General features: G+C 48.9%; 1 long non-coding RNA gene and 3 other non-coding genes across 5 annotated transcripts; all 4 read left to right on the top strand.

Moving 5' to 3' along the window:
- The first annotated feature begins 5866 nt into the window (after nucleotides 1-5866).
- LOC106737432 (uncharacterized) lies at nucleotides 5867-12029 on the top strand. Of its 2 annotated transcripts, none has more exons than XR_001373103.3 (6): nucleotides 5867-5934; nucleotides 6892-6982; nucleotides 7545-7617; nucleotides 9410-9502; nucleotides 9940-10069; nucleotides 10897-12029. It is a non-coding gene; the product is annotated as an uncharacterized LOC106737432 (long non-coding RNA). The 2 variants fall into 2 exon arrangements; XR_009462952.1 differs by lacking the exon at nucleotides 5867-5934 and adding an exon at nucleotides 5967-5986.
- LOC132251294 (small nucleolar RNA SNORA16B/SNORA16A family) lies at nucleotides 7150-7295 on the top strand. Its single transcript, XR_009463239.1, has one exon. It is a non-coding gene; the product is annotated as a small nucleolar RNA SNORA16B/SNORA16A family (small nucleolar RNA).
- LOC132251295 (small nucleolar RNA SNORA44) lies at nucleotides 9167-9300 on the top strand. The gene has a single exon (XR_009463240.1). It is a non-coding gene; the product is annotated as a small nucleolar RNA SNORA44 (small nucleolar RNA).
- LOC132251306 (small nucleolar RNA SNORD99) lies at nucleotides 10626-10697 on the top strand. Its single transcript, XR_009463251.1, has one exon. It is a non-coding gene; the product is annotated as a small nucleolar RNA SNORD99 (small nucleolar RNA).
- Nucleotides 12030-13870: the final 1841 nt, after the last annotated feature.

Raw genomic sequence — 13870 nt, 5'->3', positions numbered from 1 at the left:
ATTCAGCATAATCCAGGACAGAAGACATGCACTCCATGCATGTAAGGAACTAAATTCTACTTATTATTTCCATGCACTAAAAGCAAGATATTGACAGATGAATATTCTGTAGTTCATGTGCTGCCTGGCAAAACCAGCCACAATGCAGATTATAGAGCCTCTTTCTTTGTAGCATCAATCATCAGTCAGGGAACTAAAGGTTCAGGGTAAAGTTTTTCATTGCATTACTCAAGTAAGACACTGATGTTAACTTGGGTTGTTCTCTCTGCCAGTGACTGGGACTTTCAGATTACAATTTGAATTGTGGATGTTAAAGGATTCTTAGCTAAATTTGTCTGGAAAGTCTTGAGAGCATGGGGAGGTTACTCCAAGGAGTGATAAGGAGTTTGGGGTGACAGTCTCTGTACAAGTGTAGTCTCACCTGCAACGTAAGATAGCTGATTGAAGTCTTAGGGTGGGATCTCTTGTTCAGTCTAGCCAGAGAAGTTTCATTTTGGACTGAGAGCTCTGAAGTAGAAGGTACGCAGCCTTGTACCGTCTGTAGGAATTGGTGCTTAACTTCCTGATAAGCTACAGAGATGCCTTTCACCCTATGCAGTAAGTCTGCCCCTCACTAGAGTACTGAGTAGTCAGTCTTCATCTTCTGCTTCAAACAGTGATTCTCAACCAGAATGTGGAGTCACCCTGGGGAGCTGGGAGTGCACAATACTAGCATTGTTAGGTGTGCAAACACCTACGCATGATTCACAAGATAAAGCCAGAGACTTCAAATAGGAATCCATAGTTTCACAGTAGGTAGGAGTCAGAAGGGACCTAAATAGATCATCTTGTCTGACCCCCTGCCACTGGTTGGAGCACACACTGGGATCACACGACCCCAGACAGGTGTTCATCCAACCTCTTTTTGAATTTACCCAAAGTAGGAGCAAGGACCACTTTCCTAGGAAGTTGGTTCCAGATCCTAGCCACCCTAACAGTGAAATAGTGCTTCCTAATCTCTAACCTGAACCTATTCTCCAGCAGCTTCTGGCCATTGTTCCTCGTCACCCCAGGTGCTGCTGAGGGGAATAGGACCCTTCCTATTTGCTGCTGATCTCCCCTAACGAGTTTGTAGGCAGCCACCAGCCTCTGTTTGCTGAGGCTGAACAGGTTCAGGTCCCTCAGCCTCTCCTCATAGGGCCTGCCCTGTTGCCCTCCAACCAAGTGGGTGGCCCTCCTCTGAACCCTCTCAAGGCAGGCCACATCCTTCTTAAAGTGCGGTGCCCAGAACTGGACGCAGTACTCCAGTTGAGGCTGGACCAATGTCGCATAGAGAGGGAGTATCACCTCTCTGGACCGGCTTGAGATGCATCTTTGGATGCATGACAAGGTGCGGTTGGCTTTGCCAGCTGCGGTCTGGCGTTGGCCGCCCATGTTCATCTTGGAGTCAATAATGACTCCAAGATCCCTTTCCGCCTCTGTGCTCTCAAGGGAGGAGCTCCACAGCTTGTATGTATGCTGTGGATTCCTTCTCCTCAGGTGCAGCACCCTGCACGTATCCACATTGAAGCCCATCCTATTACCATCCACCCACTTCTGTAGCCTGTCTAAATCTAATTGCAGCCTAGTGTCAAGCGCATTCTGCCCTGCTGTGGGCTCTCAGTTCTTTGCAGCAGAAGAATTCCTCCATTATTTTTCTGTGGTCAAAGACAAGTGAATGCTTAGAGCTGGCATTTTCCAGGGATGTCTTGAGTCTACCAAGGGGCTCCTAAAAAGGTTGAGAACCACTGTCTTAGACAGATCTGACAGAATATTTTAAAACCCAGCCTAGCTTTTGTCCTGAATATTTTATTGTAGCTGTGAATAGCTGCAAATTGACTACTCCAGTTTAAATGGCTATATATGACAATTACTGTGGAATAAGATAAAGTGTGAATTTAAAATGCAATAAAGCCACAAGTGGACACGCTATGCTGGAATGAGCATTTGTGTATGTTATGGGGAAGCTTCTGCTAGAACTATGGCAGCAGGGTCCCCTGCTGTGAAGGGACCATGCTGCAGCGGGAGTTTCCTGCTGTTAGTTTCCCAGGTCCTTGACCAGAAGAAGCTTGGCTGGTAGGAGTCTTGCTGGCACAGTTACACTGGCTCTGGGGAATGACCTTTTCACTCCCCAGTTGCCATAACTAAAGCAGCAAACTTCTTAACATAGACTAAGCCTCTGAATGTCTTTTCACTAGTTTAGTTTAATCCATTTTCGGGGTCAATAAAGCAAATGCACAAAAAGCTGTTCTTGTTCTGGAATAAGGCTATCTACAGATGAAGTTTATTTCTGGCACAGAAATATCTCCTGTTGAAAATCTCTCCCCCCAGAGGACTTCAGTTTTTTTGTCTTCAGACCAGATCTTATCTTTCAACACCCCCATTACATTATTTTGCACTGAGAAAGGTTTAACAAGAGACTGCTTTGTTTTTGGTGAGAAAGATGCAAATCGCTGTTTTATCTAAGAGCATTCCACTTGGCATACACTCTTTTTTTCGCTTCTCGTGTTGTAGAATTTAGATCAGATGGTCCATGGTCAAACCAATTGCAGCTAACGTAGCTGAAACCGTATTTAGCATTCATTTCACATTAATGGGTCATGTCTCTGCCCCTCAGTGCCATGACCTGACTGAGAAATTTGAGACAGCAGCAGGTAGGTGGCACAGACAGTAATACCAGTTAAAAATTTTATGAAGGTTTATCTTGCCCCAATCTGTTCAATGGTGGGAACTGCAGGCTTTTCTAGCACACTCTTTCTTGCCTCTAGGATCCTATGACAAGTGCTGTGTACGAAAGATATTAATGTAGGCTTCTAGCCTTACCAGATCTGACCCAGTTCCCTAGTGACCTGCACTGCAGTCCCAATGTAAATGAACAGAGTAGATAGATCCTGTATTCCCTGCTCTCAGATCTCTGTAGACTGGGATATGATCAGAGTCTGCAGCAGATTCTGCATTGAACGTTAGCAAACGTTCTGAAGAAGATCCTGTTCCCCAGACTCTCCATGAAGGAAAAGTTAAGCTGGACTTCAGGGCACCTTTCTATTTCCTCTCTAATGACCTCCATTCCTTGCCCCTCAGTGGCATTTGACAGAAAGCCTGGCCAAAGCGGAGGTCCCCTGGCGCTGGGTGCTCAGCCACAGCAGATCAAAGCAGACTACAGGCATGCTTTTTCTGGCTGCTGTGATACCAAATGCAGAAGCACATGTAGGAGGTAGAGTCCAGACCATCTGCTTGTGCCCATTGCACCAGAGGTGACAAGGAAGTGAAAAATCAGTTTTAGCAGGAATTGATGCTTAAACCCTGGCCCTGTGAGGTTTGGGGCTCAATCCCACACTTCCTTTTAGTCTCTGCCAGGGTTTCTCACTTGGGATGATAACCAGGCTCTGTTGCTGGGGCAGCTGAGCATTTCCAGCGCGTAATTCTTTCTTGTGCTGTGCAGTAACACAGCAGAGCATGCGAGCTTCAGTTCAGGAAAGGTTAAGTCTGTCTTTTCCCAATCACCTTTTCATTTTTTCCATTTTATCCAGATTCCTGGCTTAGGGATCGAGGGCTGGACACCGATATTCCTCCAGACTTTGTGCTGCTGGAAGCTACAAAAGTCAAAGCATCCATCTTACGTTGTCCCTTCGTGAGTAGTCATTAGGGGGCACTTACATTTTAAGGGTTCCTCAATAAGTGTAGCATAAGCTGATAGATGTGACTGACATGCCACTTGTCATAAATCCTTCTATTTCAATTATTTTTGCCTCCATTTCTTTGCAGGAGGGTTTCTTCCCTATCAGTCTGTACCTATGAATAGAAGGGCTGAGGAAAACATGCTCCCTTTCAAAAATGTTTTTTGGAGGAGCCCCAGACCCACACCTTCCGAGGGAGTGGAGAGACCCACCTTGTCCAAGGTGGGGGAGGGATGAGGCAGGAATTCAGTCCCCTTCCATTTTCCTATCGCAGATAGGATGAAGTGCTCCCTCAGCAAGTTTGCAGATGACACCAAGCTGGGGGGAGTAGTAGATAAATTGGCGGGTAGGATTAGGATCAGAGATACCTTGACACATTGGAGGATTGGGCCAAAAGAAATCTCATGAGGTTCAACAAGGACAAGTGCAAAGTCTTGCGCTTAAAATGGAACAGTCCCATGCACCGTACAGGCTGGGGGCTGAGTGGCTGGGCAGCAGCTCTGCTGAAAAGGACCTGGGGGTTACGGTGGACAATAAGCTGAATATGAGCCAGCAGTGTGCACTTGTTAGAAAGAAGGCTAACAGCATCCTGGGCTGCATTGGTAGGAGCATTGCCAGCAGATCGAGGGAAGTGATTATTCTGCTCTATTCAGCCCTGCTGAGGCCACATCTGGAGTCCTGTGTCCAGTTTTGGGCCTCCCACTGCAGAAAAGATGTGGACAAGTTGAAGAGAGTCCAGCAGAGGGCAATGAAAATGGTTCAGGGGCTGGGGGACATGACTTCTGAGGAGAGGCTGAGGGAACTGGGCTTATTTAGTCTGCAGAAGAGAAAACTCAGGGTGGATTTAATAACAGCCTTCAACTATCTGAAGGGATGTTCGAAGAGGATGGAGCTGGGCTGTTCTCAGTGGTGGCAGATGACAGAACAAGGAGCAATGGGCTCAAGTTGCAGCAAGAGGGGTTTATGCTAGAGTTTAGGAAAAAACTTTCTCACTAGGAGGATAATAAAACACTGGAGCAGGTTACCCAGAGAGGTGGTGGAAGGGCTCTGTCCTTGGAGGTTTTTAAGACCCAACTAGACAAGGTCTGGGATGATCTAGTTGGGGATGGTCTTGCTTTGAGCAGGGGGTTGGACTAGATGCAACCGCCTGAGGTCCTTTCCACCTCTAACTTTCTATGACTCTGTCTCCCCAGAGTTTTAAGCAGTGGTAGATTTGAGATCTTCCCAAACAGTTTAGGGGGTTCAGAAAAAAGGCCACTTCTATGGGCTTGTGAAAGGGACAGGGTTCAAAGCAAAATCCCCTCTATTTTCATATGGGCAAAGGGAAATAACACCCAGCTTCCCTGCCGCTGTGGGGAGTGCGGTGGAGAAAACACATAGCCCACGGGCTTCTGGGGCCGGGGTAGCAGGCAACACATTTCTCCCATCTGTCCACATGGTAGGGGCAGAGGGGAACATCAGTCTCCCATGTTTTCCAGTGAGCTGGCATCTTGCTCTGCCCCTCTGGACTTCCAGGAGGGCATGGGAACCTACACATCCACATGCTAATTTTTGAGGGTTGGGGGACTGGATGCACCTCTAAACATGAAGTGGAGGGTAAGAATCGTGTCCCAGAGGCTTTGAGATGGGAATGTGTGGCTCCCCCAGATGTTGGTGCCCCCCAGATGTTGGGGACAGCCGACTCTCCCCCTGGATGTCGGGGGCATCCCCTTCTCCCCTGGATGTTGGGGCCTCCCCCAGATGTTGGGGACAGCCCCTTCTCCCCCGGATGTTGGGTCCTCCCGCAGATGTTGGAGGCATCCCTTTCTCCCCTGGATGTTGGGTTCTCCCCCACATGTTGGGGACATCCCCTTCTCCCATTCCTAATGGGGAAGAGAGACACACACTGCCCGGTACAGGCTTCAGCCCCTCCCCACAGACCCTTCAGAGGGCCCTGCAGCAAGCCCCCGCGCGCGGGCAAGTCACGGGAGCAGCATCCCCCGCACGCCGGGCCGCCGCGCCCTGGGAAGCCGCGGGCTGACTTTGCAAGCACCTCCCTGTGACGCCACGTGGGCACCGCAGGGGCAGGAGCTGGGCGCGGCTATCACTGCAGCGGGACTACATGTCCCAGGAGGCTTTGCGGGACGCGCTCCACGCGGAGCCAATCAGGACGCTCGCTGCTGGCCCGGCCCGCCTATAAAAGCCGAGGTTCGCAGTATTCCGTCCTTTCCATGCGCTGGTCCGAGGCGGGATAATGGCGGTGAGGCGCGGCCTAGTTCATCATCCGCTGCCACCCTCCCCTCTGGGCGCGGGTGCGGGCCCTTGGACCCCGCAGGCCGGGCCCCGAGCACTGGGCTCAGAGGGGCGGCGCGGGTGCTGCAGGCAGGGCCGGGGTCTCGGGGCTGGGAAGCGGTCAGAGGAGGCTCCGGCTGCAAAGAGGCTTGGGCCTGGGGTGGGGAAGAGGAAGGGGCATGTGGGGGCGCAACCCTCGCTTCTGACCTGAGGGGTGTCCTGTCCTGTGGGCTGTGCAGTGGTACCAGCCTGGCGCCCCACTGATCCAGACTTACCGCCTCGCGTGGGGTTGGTTGTTTAAGCGGGTGGAGACCTCCAGCTCTTGCAGCATCTTTCTCCTGGCGCATAACAAAACTGTGAGCTTGGGGGCACGCCCCACCCGGCCTCTGGGGCCAGTGTGCGCTCGCAGCGTGTGTTGCAGCCAGGGGAATTGCTCTGGCGTGCGTGTGGAGAGCAGACACGGGCTCCCCGCCTTTGTGTGACGGTGGCTGTTACCTAGCAGAGTGGCTGCCTGCTCTGATGGCGGCTGCGAGCTGCGGGAGTTGCATGCTGTGCTGCTGGTGTGGAGGCTACCAGGCATTGTGCAAGAGGAAGACTTTTGCAGGATGAATAAATGGGAGAATTGGTGGCTTGGAGGATAAGGGAGTTCAATTCCCTGTTCAGGGAGGGTGATTTGGGGGTCTTGTGTGGAGACTGGTCCGGTTACTTTGCAGCAAAATTGCTGTAAGGCAGGTGGCCCTGTAAAACGAGCATAAATGCTAACACAGAGGTAGACAGTGCACCCCACTCCAGGTAGGACGGCCTCTACCCAGCTCCCCTTACACGTGGCAGGATTTTAAAGTACAGCGCTTGGGATCGTTTCTGGTTTGTGCTCTTCCTCTCCACACCAGGCTTGTGCAGTGAGACTGCTTTTTCTTCCTTCCAGGTCTGCCAGTGCATCAACTTTCACAAGGCCTGGAGTAGAGTCTGGCGATGCTGGGACCTGTCCAACATGGGATTTGCACTGCTCTCATGTGGTACGTGGCTTTATACCACTTCCTTTGGAGGTTTAGTAAAGACTTGTTACATTTTTACTGTCCCCCAACTGCCAATGATGATATTGGTCATCGGAGCAGATAAGCTGTACCAACAATACCTGCTCATGTTTTGGTACCGGTTACATAGGAAGCACTTGAGACTGTTTCCACGGCCCTATCGAAGCTGCGTCTGTCTTGCTTGTGTAGCTGGCGCGGTCAAAAAGGAGCCAAGAGTGATTTTGTTTTCCTTGACGGTCGCTGTCCAGTTTGTTCCTTTTATAACTGTCCAGCAACATTTCAGGAAAGTACATGTACAGCCAGGGTCATAAACCAGGAATGTCAGGTTGGAAGGAACATGGAGACATCTGTGCAATGAGGTGGGAGCACCTGGAGCCGGATCATACCTGGCAGGTGTTCTGTAGGCCTAACCCACTCCTCTGTGATGGCAGAGGGGCAGCCAGCTTTCCGGCAGGCCTGGTTCCTCTATTACTAGCCCATATCTAGAATAAGAAATGGAGACTGCTGTGGGCTAACAAACTGTTGCACTTTCCTTTTATTCCAGGGAGGTGTGGGTGATCCCCTGCCTATGGATCATGGAGGGGACCTATCTTCACTCAGTACAATGAGTCAGACAGGTAAGCTGTGAGACTGTCATGCTTATGAATGGTGTAGCTGCTGAGAAGCCTGACATGGGGCCATCCTCTTGCAGTGCATCCAGGCCTTGGAGGAGGGTGTAAAAGGCAAAATACTGTTGCAGTAGTAACTAGCTGATGTTCTGGTGGCCTGTTCTATTGTATACCCTTTGTAACTGTTTGTGTAACACAGTGTACAAGTAATTTTGTACTGTAAAGTGTGTTCTGGTTTCATATTTGCTGTGTGTGTGTTTTGTACTGCAGAATGTGCTTTAGTTTGACCATAATAATGTTTGCCACCAGTGTCTATTTTGCTGTAATATTGCATCTTTCTTTCCTTCCTGTTCCCCCCCACCCCCCTCTGATTTGTTGATCTGGGGGAATGCATGCTGTCTGGACAGTTGAATGCCATGGAAGCATGGCAAACCCTGATTAGGAAAGCTAGGGTGGTGTCATGCCAAGCGCAAGGGAAGGGGCAGCTGGCTAAAAGATCTGGGGCAAAGGAGCCAATATGGAAGGGGAAACTCAGGCAGGCATTGCCATGGGTAGGCTTGGCTCCTGAATTCTTTTGCAGAGCTTAACTGCCCCAGCAGGAGCTGTGTAATCAGGACTAGGAATTTTGGGGGTGCAGTACACAGATTTCGGCTGCAGTCACCCCCTCACAGCCACCATGTGGAAATGGAAATTGGCACTCTACAGCCTCCTAGGGAGCAACAAAAGGTCTCTTGCATTGCAGATGGACCAAGGCTTCCTAGTAGCTCCATGAGGTGCAGCAAACCCTAAGAAGCAACTCATAAGAGCTACAGTGTGGGCACACCCCCCCCCTCCCTTGTCCAGCCTGTTGCCAGGTGGCAGGTGTGGTGGTGCAGGCCCCCAGAGCTAAACCTTTGGGTAATCCCCTAAGTTGCAAACTGTGTGGGCATGGGTGGAGTTTCCCTGAAGAGAAACTACAGGCTATACCTTGTAGCTCAGCATTTCAAATTGCATCTGGTGTTTTCTTTGTCTCTATCTGCTGTAATAAATCTGACCTCCTGTGTTGACACTGCTTGCAAGGAGGGGGATTATTGCAGGGCCACTCCCATCCACTTCAGCGATCCCAGACTCCTGGGTGGGGGGCTTGAGCCACAGTGAATTTACTGGGTGTCCTGGAACTCGAACCTAGCCTTTATTGCTGCTGACCAGTGCCCAGCAGAAGGGTTACAGTAGGATTCCTTGGTGTGGCCCCTGTTGTGAAGCAGAGCTCTCCTGGAATGGACCTTGCAGATGAGATGTGCTGTGGTGGTAGCTGCTCTTGCAAATATTCTCCTTGCTATCACTAATAGATAAGTGTCTACCTCTTGTTGCTTTTCACTGCTAGGTCTCAGTGCTTCCCAGAGAGGCCATTATTGTCCCTATTCTACAGAAAGGAAACGGGCATGGCAAGGTGAAATAACTTGCTGAAGGTCACCCAGCAAGTCCATGGCAGGTCGGTGCGTGAACTGCACTACTATCTTCTGCTGAGTGACCTCCTAACAGCTGTTCTGAGGCCTGTTGGGATTGCCAGATGCTTAGGCTGCATGTAAATCCAAGAGCTGTGGCTCAACAAAAATAGCCACAGGGTCTCCAATTACATGCAATAGCAAGGAGGAGGGACTTTGATGGCGAGGCCCCTGATGCCTGTAGCTGTCACTCACCTCTCCTACAATGGGCCCACTGTCATGCTCTGCAGGGTCTGAGTCCTGAGCAATGCAAGTCTGTAGAATGCTGTACTGTGGGACTCCACTGACTAAGGATGCTGTTACAATCTGTGTTCTAGGGCCTTTTGGCATCATTCAGACCCCCAAGCAATTGTCTGGATAGCTCACCTGCTAGATGAATGGAACTTGAGTTGGAGCAGCCACTGCACAAGGTGAGAGAAACTCCATTGAACAGAAATTTAGCTGCTTCACCTCCAGAACCCTTTCCCATCAGATCTGAACACCGATCTCATGGTCAAAAAAGGAGGGAGAATAAAATACAAACTGGTCTCGCCCTCTTTGCTGGAACAGTCCTGCACTGAGAGAGACTAGTTTGAAAACATTTACTTGCTGGCAGAGCCCTGAGGAATGTAAATCTCTCTGGTCCAGGGAGTGTGGATAAACACTCTTAAAGCAGCTCTTATTTGGAACGTGCTAACTAATTTTAAGGCCAGAATGGGCTTTCCCAGCTGACCACCTAAATAAGCAAAACTTTCCCCTTGTTGAATTTGAGCTGATGTTTTAGGTGTACCGTGCTTGTATTTGTATTACTGATCTGTGCAGAAAACCTGTTTGTTTCTAATCCCTGTTCCATGCTTGCTTTTCTCAGGAATCTCTCAGCAAATGGAAGCAGCTGAGAACTGTCTTATCAGGAGCCAGCACAGTAATCCTGATGCCCAGAGGAACATGATGGGCACTTTGCAAGGGGATGAAATTCTGGAATGGTGTTTGATAGCAAAGTAAGTTTCATCAGTATCTGCTTTGAAAGGGTTTATCATGTAGCTTTTCACATGTGCTTCTAAAGGACCTGTCAGGGAGGCCACAACAGCATCAAGTTTGGTGCACTCTTGCTTTAACTAGGATCATTGTGTCTGTCTACCCATAAAAAATGGTTGTGTGAGAGTGATGTAGCCAAAGAGTACTAGTTGATGGGAGCAAACCAGTGTGGCGCAGGGTAACACTCTTGGGCTGGTACTCTTCAACATCTTCATTAATGATCTGGATTCAGGGGTCAAATGCGAACTGGCCAAGTTCATGGATGATACCAAATTATGGGGGAGGACAGCCACACCAGAGGACAGGTTAGGGATACAGGCCAACTTGGACATGCTGTCAATGTGGGCTGACCAAAACCCAATGGCCTTCAATGTAGAGAAGTGTAAGGTGCTGCATTTCAGTAGGAAGAACCTTCAACATAGTTGCAGGCTTTTTCTAGAGCTGGAACATTTCCTTAGAATGAGCATAGTTTCTACAATTTGTGCTTTTCAAGGGCTACTTACATACCTGCTTACCCTGCCTGGTCAGTGATGACTCCTGTTACATGGTGACTGCTGGATGAATCCTGCGGATATGGGACTGAGGCCAGGCAGTCATTTAAAAGGCGGGATGTAGCACTTGGGAATGCCAGTGCTCTTGGCCAGCAAGTCATCTGCATGAAAGGCTCCCAGTGCTGCTAAGTGAATTGCCCTGGTGCAGACAGGATTGGGAAGGGGACCTGAATGTGGCAATGGGGCAAGCTGTTCACTCTTCCCATCCAGATCTAACTTGTCGTCTTGTGTGTTTACAGGTCAAAGTGGAACATGAAGCTGAAAAGCAGGCCAAGACTGGGCTATAACTGCTATAGCTTCCTCCATTGGAACTTTGACTTTACATTTCTCTTGAAAACCTATTTCTGGGCTTCCTGCATTGTCTTGCTGTGCCAGGGCACCTTTGCTGCCTGCCACTTTAAGGGCTAGAACAAGCAGCAGAGCAGCCTACAGATGGCTTCTCTTCCAGTCGGGAGTCAGATGACCAGCAGGAGGCTGCCTGATTGGGAATGGGGCACAGCTGCTAGGGATCAGAGCAGGCCCTGGGCAGTAGGGCCAGCAGTTGCTGGAAGCAGCCAGGGAGGGAGCGTCACCTGGCTGGAGCTGCTGCTCGCAGAACACCTGGAGGTCAGGATAGGAACTATGGGGATGGAGGAGGTTCCTAGGGTCCAGGCACACTTTTAGAGACACCCAAGTCTCATGGGACATAGGTCTTGAGGCCCCAGCAAGGGAATATAAAAAGTAGTAGGGTCCATATGGGGACCTGAAGGACTATGCTGAAGGGACATAGAGTAGGGTCCATATCAGCAGGCCTGAAGGGCTGAGCAGGGGCAATGCAGAGTAAGGTCCGAGCAGGGCCTGAAGGACTGCACGTAAGATGGTTCCACTAGTTCATTGAGTTGAGGCCCAGTGATAGGGCATCAGGGTGGTCTCTGGATGCCTGAGGCGGAGTTTGGGCCAGAGTCCAAGTGCTACCCAGCACTTGGGGCCGGGGGAATTGGGGGTAAGTTGGATGCCATCTGTGAAGCATGGGACACAGTACAGGGGAGGTCAGAGCCATGTATAATGCCCTTGACATCAGAGCATTAAAATGGGTGACCTCCCACCTTGTTAATATCAGTTAATCAGTTTTATCAAAGGCATGGCAGGTGAGCAGGCCAATGACTTTGACTGGCTGTGAGTTGGCTCCCATCACACTTGTACAGAAAATCCTTGTTGCTTTTCCCTAGTCACGTGTACACCCCAAGCTGCCCAGGACAGTGAGTCATCTGGCATATGCTGGGAAAGTAGTCCTTGAATAAAAACCCCTTTTGGTATAAAGATGCTTGGTCTTTTTTGCAAGTCTTTCCTCTGTTAGGGGCATTTGGAAATAAAGCCACTATTGGAAACTTTTTTCCTGGACTCTGCTGCGTCTACTTTTAGTTTTAGTTCATAGCTTCCAATGAGAGTTCAGGGGGCCGGTATTCTGTATAAGACTTTTATACTGGCTAAGAATAACATAATACTGGGGGTTTTTTTAGACAACTTAATTATGTGAAAAGAGGGGTGGGGGGCATTAACTCTGGAAAATACCTGCACGTGATTTTCAAGGTAAGCCAAGAGATTTCAAATGGGAATCTGTAGTTTCAAAAAAACCTGACCTGCTGTGGTCTTCTTGAGTTCTTTACAATAGAATAATTGCTCTATTAGTCCCCATAGAGGGGGGGGAGTGGCACCTAAGATTTTGAATTTTCTGAGGGTTGCCTTGGGTAACAAAGTTGAGAACTGCTCTTCTATACAAATTGTCTTCTAATGTACCCTAGCTGCTACCGTGTCACAAAAATGTGAAATGTGTTATAACTAAAGCCTTACACATGAAGCAGCATCTAAATACAAAGATGGGTGGTATGTATGTTAATGTATCGTGACATAAAAGTTCCATTATGCTGGAGAAACAAATTTCGAAGTATCTGTTTAGAAACAGGAAAAATGACAGCTGTTTATGTAAGAGGCAAGGATTTCTCAGGGTATATGTCTTAGTAGACCAGCTATGTAGTTGGGATAGAGTTAGGCAAGCTTTTGAATGCAAGACATTCTTTCCCAGGTTGATCAGACTGATGAAGAATGTCTTGCATTCAAAAGCTTGTCTAACTCTATCTCAATTGCAGATCTGGTCCAATAGATAAAAAGATGTTGCCCTAAAAATTCTTGCCTCACAACTTCTAGACTGCCCTGCCTATACCCTCACTCAAACTATACACCTGGTAAAATGTCAGTAGGTAACGTTAATGCCCTCAGCTATCGTATGCAGCCTGTTAGGCTTACACAAGTAACTTACTGCAAAAAATGTGACTGAGAATAAACAGCTAGATTTTTTTTTTTACCAGCTCATGATAAAAGGGGAGTGGACATGGCAACTGCAATCTGCAAAATAGGAAGCACTGAAAATTGATATGCTCTTCATCTGTTTCCAATGTTGCTTTGCAAGGTGGAATTGCACTTTAGCACCTGGCCATAATTAGCTGTCCAGCTAAGACACCTGCCCCAAATTTTGCTGTTATCTTTTCTTTAAATGCTTTTATGGATCTCTTTCTTTATTACTGTGTTGTGTGCTGTGTCTATGCTAAGAGGTACAATATACGCATTTCCATTTTGACCTCAATGTCTTCATTTTCAAATTCCAAAGTCATGACTTCTCACTAAAAAGGGATAGTCCCCTATAGGGGCACTATAAATCAGAGCAGTTCAGCCATTTCTGGTCATCGAGTGTTTTGAAAGCTGGGAGCGAAGATATTAAGTTTGCAACTGCTTTAAAATTCATGAGATCTCAAGCCTGAACCACTGGGAGCAGGGCCTGCCCACAAGCTACAGTTTTGGGGCCTCCTGACATGAAGAAGCCGGTGGAGGTGTCAGTGGCAGGGGGGTGGGCAGCCAAAGAAGCTGGCAGGGGGAGGGGGAGTGGCCAGTGGCTGGACATGAACTCAGTGGTGGCAACTGCCCACACCACTTGCTACGGTGCTGATTTAGCGTGTTCCTGGCTGCAGGGGGCCACTGTGGCCACAGGTTCTGCAGGATAGGACGGGCCAGCCCTGACTGGGAGTATAAATTTGGCCTGAAACTCCTACTCTTCACAGCAAAGAGCCTCAACAGTAGGCATATCAACACAAGACACTAAGGCTACGGACAGAAGCTGCATATAAACTAATTTAAATCATCAGAAACTGGTTTAAACCTAGAACAGAACAGAACTGCCCC

Source organism: Alligator mississippiensis, chromosome 6 (genome assembly GCF_030867095.1).
Source record: "Alligator mississippiensis isolate rAllMis1 chromosome 6, rAllMis1, whole genome shotgun sequence".
Taxonomy (NCBI): domain Eukaryota; kingdom Metazoa; phylum Chordata; order Crocodylia; family Alligatoridae; genus Alligator; species Alligator mississippiensis.
Note: the sequence above shows the minus strand (reverse complement) of the source record. Positions and strands in the feature narration are given on the sequence as shown.